Source organism: Amblyomma mixtum, chromosome 1 (genome assembly GCF_055824585.1).
Source record: "Amblyomma mixtum isolate Tamu chromosome 1, ASM5582458v1, whole genome shotgun sequence".
Lineage (NCBI taxonomy): Eukaryota > Metazoa > Arthropoda > Arachnida > Ixodida > Ixodidae > Amblyomma > Amblyomma mixtum.
In genome coordinates this window covers 56,128,689-56,140,744 of record NC_143012.1, presented here as the reverse complement: position 1 = coordinate 56,140,744, position 12,056 = coordinate 56,128,689, and the positions used below count along the sequence as shown (strand labels likewise).

Below are 12,056 nucleotides of genomic sequence, written 5' to 3'. Positions count from 1 at the left end.
CAGCTTCTTCTGCTAACACCACCATGCTTCCCTTGGACGTGATGTTACGCGACAGATTTGTGTGCGGACTGAGTGACGAGTCACTGCAGCAGCGCCTGTTCGCTGAGAAGGACCTCACATTCAGCAAAGCTTACGACATCGCCGTTCGAGCGGAGAGCGCCGGTCACCAGCAGAGAGGGATTCGCCGGAACACCGAGCCGGTACACCAGACAAGCAACCAGGTGCGCAAGCCTTCTGTTGTTGTAAAATCGGTCAAAAAGGCACAACGCTGCTGGCGGTGTGACGACCAACACAACCCCCAGGGATGTCGATTCCAGTCAGCCACGTGTAATTTTTGCCACAAGCGAGGGCATATCGAAAGAGCATGCATTACGAAACGGAGACTTGCCAAGATAAAGTCACCTTCCCAGCCTAATCACAGCGTCAACGCCTCAGAGAATACGCCGCTATCTGATCTCCATGGAACAACATCAGCAACACCATCTGTGTTGTACGACCTGAACACCATGAATCTCGGCACGCGACCGAAGATTTTTACAGAAGTAAGCGTACATCACCAGCTGATTAAGTTCGAGGTGGACTCCGGCGCAGCCTGTACTCTGATCAGTGAGGACACGTTCCGAACTTCATGGCCATCTGACGCACCCGCCCTGCAACAAGACGACACGCACCTGCGAACGTGGTCAGGACAGAATCTGCCACTATTGGGCTCTGCCAACGTGCAGGTTAACTACAACGGCCAGACCCATACGCTACCTCTGCTTGTTGTGAAGGGCACAGGATCAAGCCTTCTAGGGAGAAACTGGTTTTCTCCACTAGGCGTGATGATATGCGGCATACACCAGACGCCGAGCCAGAACATGGTTGAGCAACTGCAAGAGAAATACGAAAGAGTATTCTCGGAAGAGATTCCAGGAAACGAAGGGCCCCCGGTCACACTGGAGTTGTTGGACAACGCGCAACCCAAATTTCTGAAGGCCAGGCCGGTGCCGTTTGCTCTCCGAGATTCAGTTGAAAAAGAGTTGGACAAACTGGAGCAGCAAGGTGTCATCGAGCCGACGCAGCATTCAGAATGGGCCACACCACTTGTCGTAGTTCGCAAGAAGAACGGAACCATACGCCTCTGCGGAGACTACCGGAGCACCGTCAATCTTGCGACTAAAGCGTCCTCTTACCCGCTACCGACACCTGAAGAAGTATTCAGTGTACTACGTGGCGCAAGAGTCTTCAGCACATTGGACCTCACCCAGGCGTATCAGCAGCTGAAGGTGAGCGAGTCAACTGCTGAATTATTGGCAATTAACACACTGAAAGGCTTGTACAAAGTCAAGCGACTGCCTTTTGGCGTAGCTGCAGCCCCGGCCATATTTCAAAAATTCATGGAGACAGTGCTTCAGGGCATCCCAGGAGTTTGTGTCTACCTTGACGATGTCATCATCAGTGGCACTTCCACTGAAGAGCATGCAGTGCGCCTAGAGCTCGTTCTCGAAAGGCTAGCAAACGCTAATTTGTGCATAAGCAAATCGAAGTGCTGTTTTGCGGTGCCAGAGGTGCAATTTCTGGGACACCGAATTGATGCGGAAGGCATTCACCCTACCGAGGACAAAGTGCGAGCGATCACAGAAGCACGAGCTCCAACAAACAAGCAGGAGCTACAGGCTTTTCTCGGACTCTTGACGTTCTACGACCGGTTCTTGGAACAAAGAGCTACCGTGGCCAACGACTTATACCAACTCCTTCGGAAAGATGTGACATGGACATGGTCGCCACGCCATCAGCAGTCATTCGATGCCCTGAAAGACCTGATTCGAAGATGTACAGTCCTCCGCCACTACGACGAAAGGAAGCCTCTGCTTTTGGCTTGCGACGCATCACCGTACGGAGTCGGCGCGGTTCTATCGCAAACTGACGAGCAAGGAAGGGAAGCTCCCATCGCCTTCGCCTCACGTACGTTGTCGCAAGCAGAACGCAACTACGCGCAACTTGACAAAGAAGGGCTAGCCATCGTCTACGCGGCGACACATTTTCACCAGTACATTGCCGGCCGGAAGGTGACCTTTATAACCGATCACCGACCGCTATTGGGCATTCTGGGACCACAAAGGCCTATGCCACCAACTTTGTCTCCGCGAATGACACGTTGGTGCATCAAACTCTCAGCGTACGACTACGCTCTGGTCTACCGCAATGGGAGTAAACATCAAAACGCCGATGCGCTAAGCCGTCTGCCACTAGACGCAACTGTTGACGAACCATTTCCACCAGGAGACGTTCTGATGTTCGAAGCACTGCCAGAACCTCCGCTTACAGCAGGCACAGTTGCAGCATCTACGCAGAAGTGCGCAGCTCTCCGGCTAGTTTACACAGCTGTTCAACAAGGCAACGTGCATAAACTCAAAGGGGACAACTTCGACGCTTACCGCAGGCGAGCTACAGAGTTGAGCACCCATCGCGGCTGCATCATATTTGGGTCCCGAGTTGTGATGCCGAGAGAACTACGCGCACAAGCTATGTCTCTCATCCACGCCGGACATCGGGGCATCGTTGCAATGAAAAAGTGTGCCAGAAGCTACATGTGGTGGCCTGGAATTGACAACGACATCGAAACAGTGGTGCGAGAATGCAAGCCTTGCCAGAGCAGCCGGAGCGCCCCGCCGAAAGCTCCTGTCCCAGAATGGGAAAAGCCAGACACACCATGGCACACACTGCACATTGATTTTGCAGGACCAATTGAGGGCTGCACTTTCCTTGTGGTCGTAGATGCCTACACAAAGTGGCTTGAGATAAGGCAAATGGGACAGACGACTTCGGCAGCAGTCATTGACAACCTCCGATCACTATTTGCAACGTTCGGCCTGCCGCGCAAGGTAGTGTCGGACAACGGAACACCGTTTGTGTCTGCGGAGATCCTCAAGTTTTATCGCGACAACGGGATCTCATCAGTTACATCGGCCCCCTACCACCCAGCGACAAACGGACAAGCCGAGCGCTACGTAGCCGAGCTAAAACGCGCCCTTGAAAGAGATCAGACAGGCTCGCTGCAGCGCCGCCTTGCGCGCTTTCTCTTCAAGCAGCACACGACGGTTCAGAGCACAACAGGCGAGACCCCCTCGAAAATGATGTTCGAGCGTGAAATGCGAACCCAGCTCACAGCCATCCTCCCCGAGCAAAAGGCAGAGACGTTCCGGGAAGAAAAAGCAATTCCGCGCTGCGGCACGCTTAATGAGGGGCAGCGCGTCCTCGCCCGACAGTTTCTGAAAAAGCCACGCTGGGAGGAAGCTACAATTGTCAGACGTATAGGCCTGCGCTCTTGGCTCGTCAACATACATGGCACAGTAGCACGCCGACATCTCAACCAGCTGCGTAGATTTACGACGCCGTCTGAGAGCTGTCCGCCAGCGGAGAGAACACGTGCACCATCTTCCCACATAGCCTGGCACCTCTTCCCGGAAGAAGAGACTTCGCCCAGGACAGACCTAGGAGACACAGCGAACAACAGCCAGCCTACAAGTGTTTCTCCCCCGAGCGCACAAAGCCAGCGCGCCTCCACGCGTGAGCGCCGACCCCCTGCACGATACCAGGCAACTTTCTAAGGGGGAAGGAAGTGTTGTGTCCCCTTATTGCTTTTGTGTGTGTGCGCCCCCGCATCCTCCTCCTAACGACCACTCGCATCCTCCTCCTAACGACCACTTTCCCCTCGTCGCACGCTGTCGCCAGATGCCCCCCCATGGTGCGCCCCCGCATCCTCCTCCTGTTTTGGGAAGCCACTCCCTCCCGTGGACGCTTCTCCGCTCCCTCCTTTCTTCGGGCGGCCAGTTCGGCTCCTGCCTCGGTCGACGCTGGTCGCACCCTCATCGGCTTTAAATAAACGAAGTCTTAAAGTACCGTGTGCGTCTTTCGCTGCATTCAACACAGCGACCGGACACGACAAAACCCTAAAAAATTAGCTGATTCGAAAACCGCCTCAGTCTCCCTTTAAAGAACTCCAGGTGGTCGAAATTTCCGGAGCCCTCCACTACGGCCTCTCTCATAGCGTTAGTCGCTTTGGGACGTTAAACCCCATAAACCAAACCAATCCAATTTTCCGACACAAGCTATTTATTGGCTGTTGCCCGCTATACACCTGGTAACAAATGGACAAAGTATGACCTTATTTGGCGCGGCGAGTAATTTGTAACTGAATATATAAAAGTTCTCCGTAACCGTGTGGCAGTCGGGCAACACTGGCGCGCTCGCCATTCGTGGTGGCATAGGCCGACGGTCACATGATGTCTCACGACTGAACTGCACGTAGTGATCCTAGTGGAATATGTTGTTCGTTATACAGGCTAGGGATGCGGAGGAGTTAAAAGGGGGAAGTTGGCGACACGATGCGGGGTCACTATAGTGCTGCGACCACATCTCGCGCCATGGGGGCAGGGACAACAAATACCTGAGTTCTCTTTTCTGTCTAGCTGCTGTCTCCAGTCTCCGCGACTTCACAATCACCAGAATGTCAAATAAGTGCGCGCTCAGCACCGCATCGACTTTGTGCGCGGCAGTTTTACAGCTGACGATGCCGCTGTATGGTTATGTCATTCAGGAAGCTTAAAATGGCCGTCGCTGTCAGACGGAAAGGGCTTAGAGCCAATAACTATAAATTGCAATTTATAAATCAAATGCGCGCGCAAAGCCCTACTTTGTTTTTTCAAATAACGTTGTGGCTAGTGACTGCACCGTAAAGGCATGATAGAACCCCATCATGAAATGCTGATAACTTTGCTTGAGCCAGTTGATAATAACGCTGCTCGTTTTATCCTGTCAAACTGACCGTCCCGCAAGTGTAACAAGCATGAAAGCTAATCTTTCTTTGCCTCTTTTAGCATCCCCCGGCAGAGAATTCGTTTGAGCCTCTTTCATAAACTATACCATCATCCCATGCTACATGATGCCCTTATTTCGTCCCCCAGATACGTGTCAAACCGCATTGATCATCGTCACAAAGTTGGCATTGAAACGTGTAACACTGTAACTGCATTTCAGTCTTTCTTGCCTCGTACATCACGCGAATGGAACCGCCTTCCGAGAGATATCGTCGACATAAGTGATAACCAGCTTTTTCGTTCTGCACTAGCTAACATAGTATAACAGGAGTATGATAATACTTTGTTTTGCATTATGCATTGTATCTGTTTATGTATTTCTTGTTTTGTAACCACTCCCCACTTCAATGCCTTTGGCCTTGAGGGTTCAATAAATGAAATGAAATGAGAACCTTACCGGGTGGTGTCATACGATTGCATCTAGCTTACATGTGATAGTCAAGTTGCAAGCTAGCTTCTGACAGGTATTCGAATTGACGATATATGCACCTTGAATTGTATGCCTTCCCAGACTTTGCCTCTTTTAAGGAGTGGTTCAAGTGTCTACCGAGGTGCGAGACTGTTACTGAGCCGTTTCGTTTTCTCAAAGACCAGTTTTCGTATTAAAATTTTAACGCGACAGTTCATCTCCTGGTGGTGTCATACGCTTTCGCGCTCCATATAACATACGTTTCTCAGTTTGGAGGGTAGCTCGGGACAGGTATTCAAACCGGGTGCCCGAGTGTTTCATTTATACTTCTGTGGACTCAGCGTTTGTGAAACCAGCGTTTAGAGGCGCATCCTTTTTTAATTTAACACTTCAAAACCTGCGTCAAGAGATACAGAGAAACAACTTTATTGCCATAAATTGGCGGGATTTCGGACAGGTGGGCTTGGTGTGGCCACCAGGTGGGGGCGACTTCCCGAGCCCACGAAACGAGTGCCCGTTGGACGCTCTTGTCTTCTTGCTCCACCCTTGCCTCTCTACAACCAGCACTCACACAACCGGTCCATACACCTGCCCACCATCCACTCTCGCCCTAGAAATACACGGGATCGCCGATGCCATCACACACTTCGCCATCTTACCCCCCGCATACGTTGTCTATACAGACTCGCAGGGAACTCTGTGTGCCATCCATTAAAGAGTCCTCCCCTTCCCTTCCCGGTCGGCTTTAGATGCCGCCCTCTTAGCATTAAGCCCACGACCGGTGACCCTTCGGTGGTTCCCTGGTCACATGGGCATCCCCGGCAATGAGCTGGCTCACCAGCTTGCCTGCGAAATTATACATCGGGCGCCGGGGAAGCAAGAAGCACCACTTCGTCTCTCGCAACTTGGTGGGTTTCACGGATTTATTGCGGTTTAACTTCCCAAAGTGACGTAGGCTATGAGGGACGCCGTAGTGAAGGGCTCCACAAATTTCGACTGCCTGGGGTTTCTTAACGTGCACTGACATCGCGCAGTACACGGGCCTCCAGAATTTCGCCTTCATCGAAGTTCGGCCGCCGTGGCCGGGATCGAATCCGCGTCTTTCGGGTCAGCAGCCGAGCGCCAAAACCACCGAGCCACCGCGGCGGCCCTAGGTCGCAACTAGAACCGCGTTCTACTCTGCGCTGAAACGGTCGGCTGTTTCAGCTTCGAGTCGAAGCGGCCCGCGATTTCACCGACCGCTTCGAGGCATTACCACCCACCCCATGCGCTGACGTGCAAGACGCAACTCTCAGCGTAAAAGGCTTTGGGCTGACACGTATATGACTACAAATTTAGTAAGGGCTTTTAATTTCACTATACCGGGCCACTGAACGTGCCGAATCTAAACGTGATGCACCATTCAGCTGCCTGGAATACGCACTTTTAGTCGTGTTCCACTGCCAAGTCGCTGCTGTTATCATCAGGCTGCCATTCGCTGGCCTCTGAGGCCACAATCCTTCCCCGCAACAGTCTGCCGTTGGAAAATGGTGTAGCGCGTCTCCAACGGCCCCCGCTTTTCGTCCTCTAGCCTACACCGATAAAATTAGCAGACGCAGGAGGTTAAGCATGGCTAAGCGCGGAATGTTTTGCAGGAGCAGTTCAGTTCAGCGTTGTTGATGCCATTTTAGGATGGCGAAGTTCTTTAGACAATCCGGAAGGCCCCGTCTCACTACTCTCCACGCTTACGAAATGCGTCCGAGCCCGAGTACGGTTCGAGCATCGCCGAGACGGAGACGTCCGAGCAGGCGTTCGTGTCGAACGCAACCGAGACAGATGCGTCCGAAAAGGCGTAGGTGGACCCAGAATAATATTAAGGCGAAAGCCTTTAATGCCTCATACTGTCGTGACCAAGTCGTGTTAGCAAATGTGTTCGCGTTTCGGCCTGGAATAGGGGCGCCGACCTCTGTCGACCGTAATAACTTGTAAAATAGAGCAAATAAAGTTTATCCTCTGCTCCTCTCCTCTTCGTCCACTCCCATGTTCCTCCTTCCCTTACGGCGAGGTTCAGGTGTCCACCGAGATATGCGAGAGAGACACATTTCCCTTCCTCAAAAACCAATTTACCGTCGAGCAACGCGCAGAGCCCAATGGGCGATGGCGTTCTGTGGACTCCCTGGTAGCGTTGCAAGACGCTATCTTAGAGGCGATTAACATCATAACCACACATCAGTGACGCAAGCTGCAACACTGCGTTTAAGGCTTTCGCCTCACCGCACTTCAGGTCAACAAAGTGCCCCCTGAATTTTTATTGACAGTAAAAAAAATTACCGACGATTACGTTACTTCCTAATGCGAAATTTGAGCGCAGCAAATAAGCTGTTTCACCTTTTCGATAGATTGAGGCAAAGAAATCGAGCAACACATGTATGCGCTATCACAGAATTTTTTTTTTAGCAGACGGAGGACTTCCATCGGTCGTCTCGCTCATGGCTCAGAAAGAACTGGCAGATAATTTCGCAGTGGCGAACGGCAGCGGCAATTTCGGCTCGGGCGGTGCACATATACAGATCCGCCGCCACCGATCTGGCTCTCTGATTGCCACCGCACAGGGCGAACGGCAGCGGCAATTTCGGCTCGGGCGGTGCACATATACAGATCCGCCGCCACCGATCTGGCTCTCTGATTGCCACCGCACAGGGGTTGCATTGGAGGAGGAGCGAAGAAAGGAATTAAGTTCGAGCAGGCGCTTTGGCAACCGGAGACTCGCAGGAAGAGGGGGGAGGGGGGCGGCGTGTACACCCAGCGGCAAACGATGGGGGCAGAAGCGCGCGCAGCAAGCGGACAACACGATAAAGGGAGGAGGGAAGAGATAGCAGCGACTGACTGATGCCGCTGACGCCGATAGTGAGTCAACCCCAGCTGCGGATGAAAGGGGGGCGGAGCTGGTTACGAGGCCGACGCCGACGACAACGCCGACGACGACGCGAAACCCAGGAACGGACGCCAAAGAGCTGCGCTCTAAAAAGAAACCATATGAGCAAACCTCGAATGCTAATACGCTGCTTGTACCAACCGAGGTTGCGAGCAGTTAAAGCCGAGACCAGGAAAGTGACACAAGCCTTCGTTCTTAGCAGAGTCATCTACTCTACACCATACGTCATCCCCACAGTCAGAGAAAGAGACAACCTGGATTCTGCTAAGCTCTGACCCGGAGGTTCAATTCCGAGTCACAGAGCGGGCCGAAGAGGTCGCCGAATGTCGTAGTCAGTCGGCCACCTGGCGTCCGGCCCAGAGGAGGGGAGGGGAACCACCCCAATCGACGTCTAAGGCCTCCTCTTTAACTAAGTTTACCTCCTCCTCACTGACCTACCGCAGTCCCTTTTCTAATAATGCAGTGAGCGTGCCCTGAGCCCAGGGCACCACTTGCTTCTACTTCCTGTTTAGCACGTTAGAAAAGACGTTGCAGATCCTCTTCGTCCTTCATACTCAGCATCTGCTCCCACTGCGTTGCACTCTGCCCCTTAGGGACAATCGAGGCGTTCCCCTCTAGCCCTGGCGCAGCAGCGGCGGCGGCGCGGCGTGTCAGCCTGTGACGTCATCTCTAGGAAGAGCGCTCTGATTGCTTGCGCTGCCTATGACGTCACTTAAGGCGCGCGCCTCTGATTGGCTCCTCCGTGCTGCTGCTCTGATCTTCCTCTTCCCCGTGGGCACCTGCAAGGAGAGGCCAGTCAGGACGCGCCATATTGCCGCAATTTCATTCCAACTTTGGTCAGCATCGAGCAAGGTGCGTATTATCTACGCCGGTGTGTCCATCTGTCCCTATATTGGCGCAAATTCATTCTAACATTGTTCAGATTTGAGTGATGTACATACGTATTATCAACGCCGGTGTGTGCGTCTGTCTCCACATTGGCGCAATTTCGTTCTAACGTTGGTCAGGATTGAGCGCGGTGCGCATTAGCTACGCCGGTGTGTAGCATCTGTCTATGTTCAGTTGCAACTAGTGAATAGCTGAGCACTCCACTCGCGTTCGCATTTGTCTTTTCAGGCAGCCTCTTGCGGCCCTTTGCGCACAACAAAAGAACACCGAGGACATTCGTGGCAAGGATTATTGGCGTCGCCCATCTTTAAGTTTGCAGGAGACGCGCACGTGGGTGTTAAGAAAGCCGTCGGTGTCCTAGTTGTCGGCACCGTGCATCGGAAAAAAAAAAACGCGTCAGGCCAACCGTTTGCCGCAGAATGTACCGGATGGTCTCGTACAAACCAGCGTCTCGTGCAGCATAAAAGTTCGAGCCTAGCTCGCGACAGCAATTCAAAACGGTGACCTATAATCGGGGGCTCCGTAAAAAAGTATGCCTATACTCCGTTTCATACATCATGTGCAACGCTGTGAAGGCTACGGAAGTAGTTCGCAGAAAAAAACAAAGAGAAATGTATCACTCCGCGCTGTTTTGTGGCCGTGCGGTCTAACGCGTCGCTCCGGGGAGTCGGCAGGCAGTGAGGGTGCGTGGGTTCAAATCCCGGGTGGAAAAACTTTTTTTTTCGCACATTTTTTTTTTTCATCGCAAGTTGAATTTCTCGTGACTTGAACGAGAAAACTCGTTTTGTTCAGAATCGCTTGAATATTATGGCGTGTTCTGAAATGAACTGCATGCATCTGTTCATTTGATGCATACCGCGTTAATGTGAGTTGTCCGAAATTCGTTGTCAGTGAGCTCGCACCGGATTTTGGTCACTAGTAGCGGTTTTCTTCCCGATTCTGCAGCATTGTGACTATACTTTTTACTTGCAAGCTAGAGGTTTGCGCGAAAGATGCCGTTCATTCGTCGGGTTTAATTAATTAGCACAGTGCTGAGTGCTCCGCCGTGGCCCAATTAACAAGTGGCCGTCTGTAACTTTCGGGTCAAATTATTTTTACGCACGCCACCTCGATAGTGCCTGTTTTCCCGTGCAGTCAGGTAAACAGAGTTCCAAGCTGTGGGAGCGTCAAGTAAGAATGCAGAAAAAGTTGTACAACGCTAGGTAAAAATATTTCGAAAGAGCAAACAATAAATGAGACAGGACACTAAAAAATGCTGACCCCGCAGTGTTTGCGAGAAATGGTTTATTCTGGAAACAGCCAGTGGTGCTTTTTTCAAGAGCCACGCTATGATATGGAGCACTGCCCATGACGACAATGCTATTACCGGAATGTTTGGCAAACCTCCACAATGTGGTTTTCTTGAAGTTCGGCAGGTCGTCGTCCTAACTGCCAGCCTTTAGCACACTGCCCAGTGTTGGGACTTCCCTCTTCGCGTACATACTGTGCACTTTCAGAAGAATGGCATGGACTGTGAAGCTGTCATTCTTGACTATTCGCGAGCTTGAAATCTTCACGTCGCGAGGTCTTTTCTTCGGAGACGCCACAGGCCCGCACAGACGCTCCGCCTTGATTTTGGCAACGCTACGGGGAGATACTCCGGTGTCCTCGCTCACAGCACTCAGTACTGCCCGAACAGACTTCTCCGGAAAACGGATCCTGGTGCGGCCGAACACATACGCAATTACTTGCTTGGCGTGCACGATCTTCGGGAAAATGTGTACAGGAGAGCTGGCCGCGGCCGATCAGCTGGACGCCATTTTCTCGAAAGTGAAAGGGAGGCGGACGGAAAGAGTAAACACGGCGGCTAGCGGGGACAGCGAAAACGTGAAATGGAAAATGACGACGAACGCAAAATACAAAATCACAGATCTCGCCCGATTCGTTCGCAATAACATCGTTTTTTGTAACGCTGATGACAAATGCATTATCCACGAAGCCTATCGGCAATGCATTTGTTAATTTTCGCTCACCACAAGCAACGCACTATTTTCTGTCACGGATGCAGGCTGCGCAAAAAAGAGCGCTAGCTTTGACAGCGTTGCACCTGATGTACGAAACGGAGTATAGTTAGCGTGTCCACCAAGAGAAGTGACTCGCCCAAGTTAAAGATCGATCTTCAGGTGGTCAAAACTTCTGGACCTCTTCACTGAGGCATCCCTCATAGCCTGAGTCGTTTTAGGACATTAAACCCCGCATAAACATAACGGTTTCCTCGAAAAAGCAAGTTTCAATTTGCCAAACTTGCGATGGCGTTCCGGCGATGGCGTTCCGTGCTTTTCGAAGCTGGAAGTTTGAAAAGCCGAAACTACACTTACCAACACAACTTTCTGTCCGTAGTTGCTATTGAATGGCTAATTTCTGCTTCTTAGCGCTGGACGCTGGCGTTGTTGTAACCGACAGCGTCGGCTATTTGGCCGCGGCTCCCTTGGGTACTCTGCGGTAAACCGATATGCGTTGATGCCGCGTCCCGATTCGCGCGTCAACCGACGAGACGTCGCGATGCGTCGGCTCACGGCTGGCGGCGACAGCCGGTTTGATTCTTTCTTCGCTGCCAATTGCGGACTGAAAATTGCGTCTATAGAACAAACTAAGGGTGGCGCAGATCGTTGGTCTTCGACACTAAACACCCTGGTCCCTGCATGGCACCCTACCGAATCAGCAAACTGCTCGGACAGCCGCAGTATTAATACCACAGCACTTCTGTGGATGGTGGCGTTGCTGGAAAGTTTCATCCGACACGGCAAACGGGCTGCGGAGGTTTCTTTGGCTGTCAAAAGCCACAGAAAGGGACTCATCCATAGCGGTCTCTTCTGTTCCTTTGTTGGTTGGCATCGGTGCGACCTAGCGCGAGCCACTTGAACGCATTCCGTTCTTTGACAAAACAGTGAGTGAAGAAACTTTATTTCCGCCAGAAGAAGACCCGTGCCCATCCGGGTCCGCA

At 52.1% G+C, this 12,056-nt stretch overlaps 1 protein-coding gene across 12 annotated transcripts in view; it reads left to right on the top strand.

The window, feature by feature from the left end:
* Positions 1-12,056, top strand: part of LOC149366344 (uncharacterized) — a 435,928-nt gene that overhangs the window by 172,840 nt on the left and 251,032 nt on the right. For 5 of the 12 annotated variants that reach the window (XM_089550283.1, XM_089550279.1, XM_089550274.1 and 2 more), the window contains exon 1: positions 8,800-9,037. The exons of 2 other annotated variants lie outside the window; for them this stretch is intronic. The gene's annotated coding sequence lies outside the window, so the exon portion shown is untranslated. Of the gene's footprint in view, positions 1-8,799; positions 9,038-9,301; positions 9,404-12,056 lie in introns of those variants that run through there. 5 more of the 12 variants (XM_089550286.1, XM_089550276.1, XM_089550261.1 and 2 more) reach the window with 2 other exon arrangements.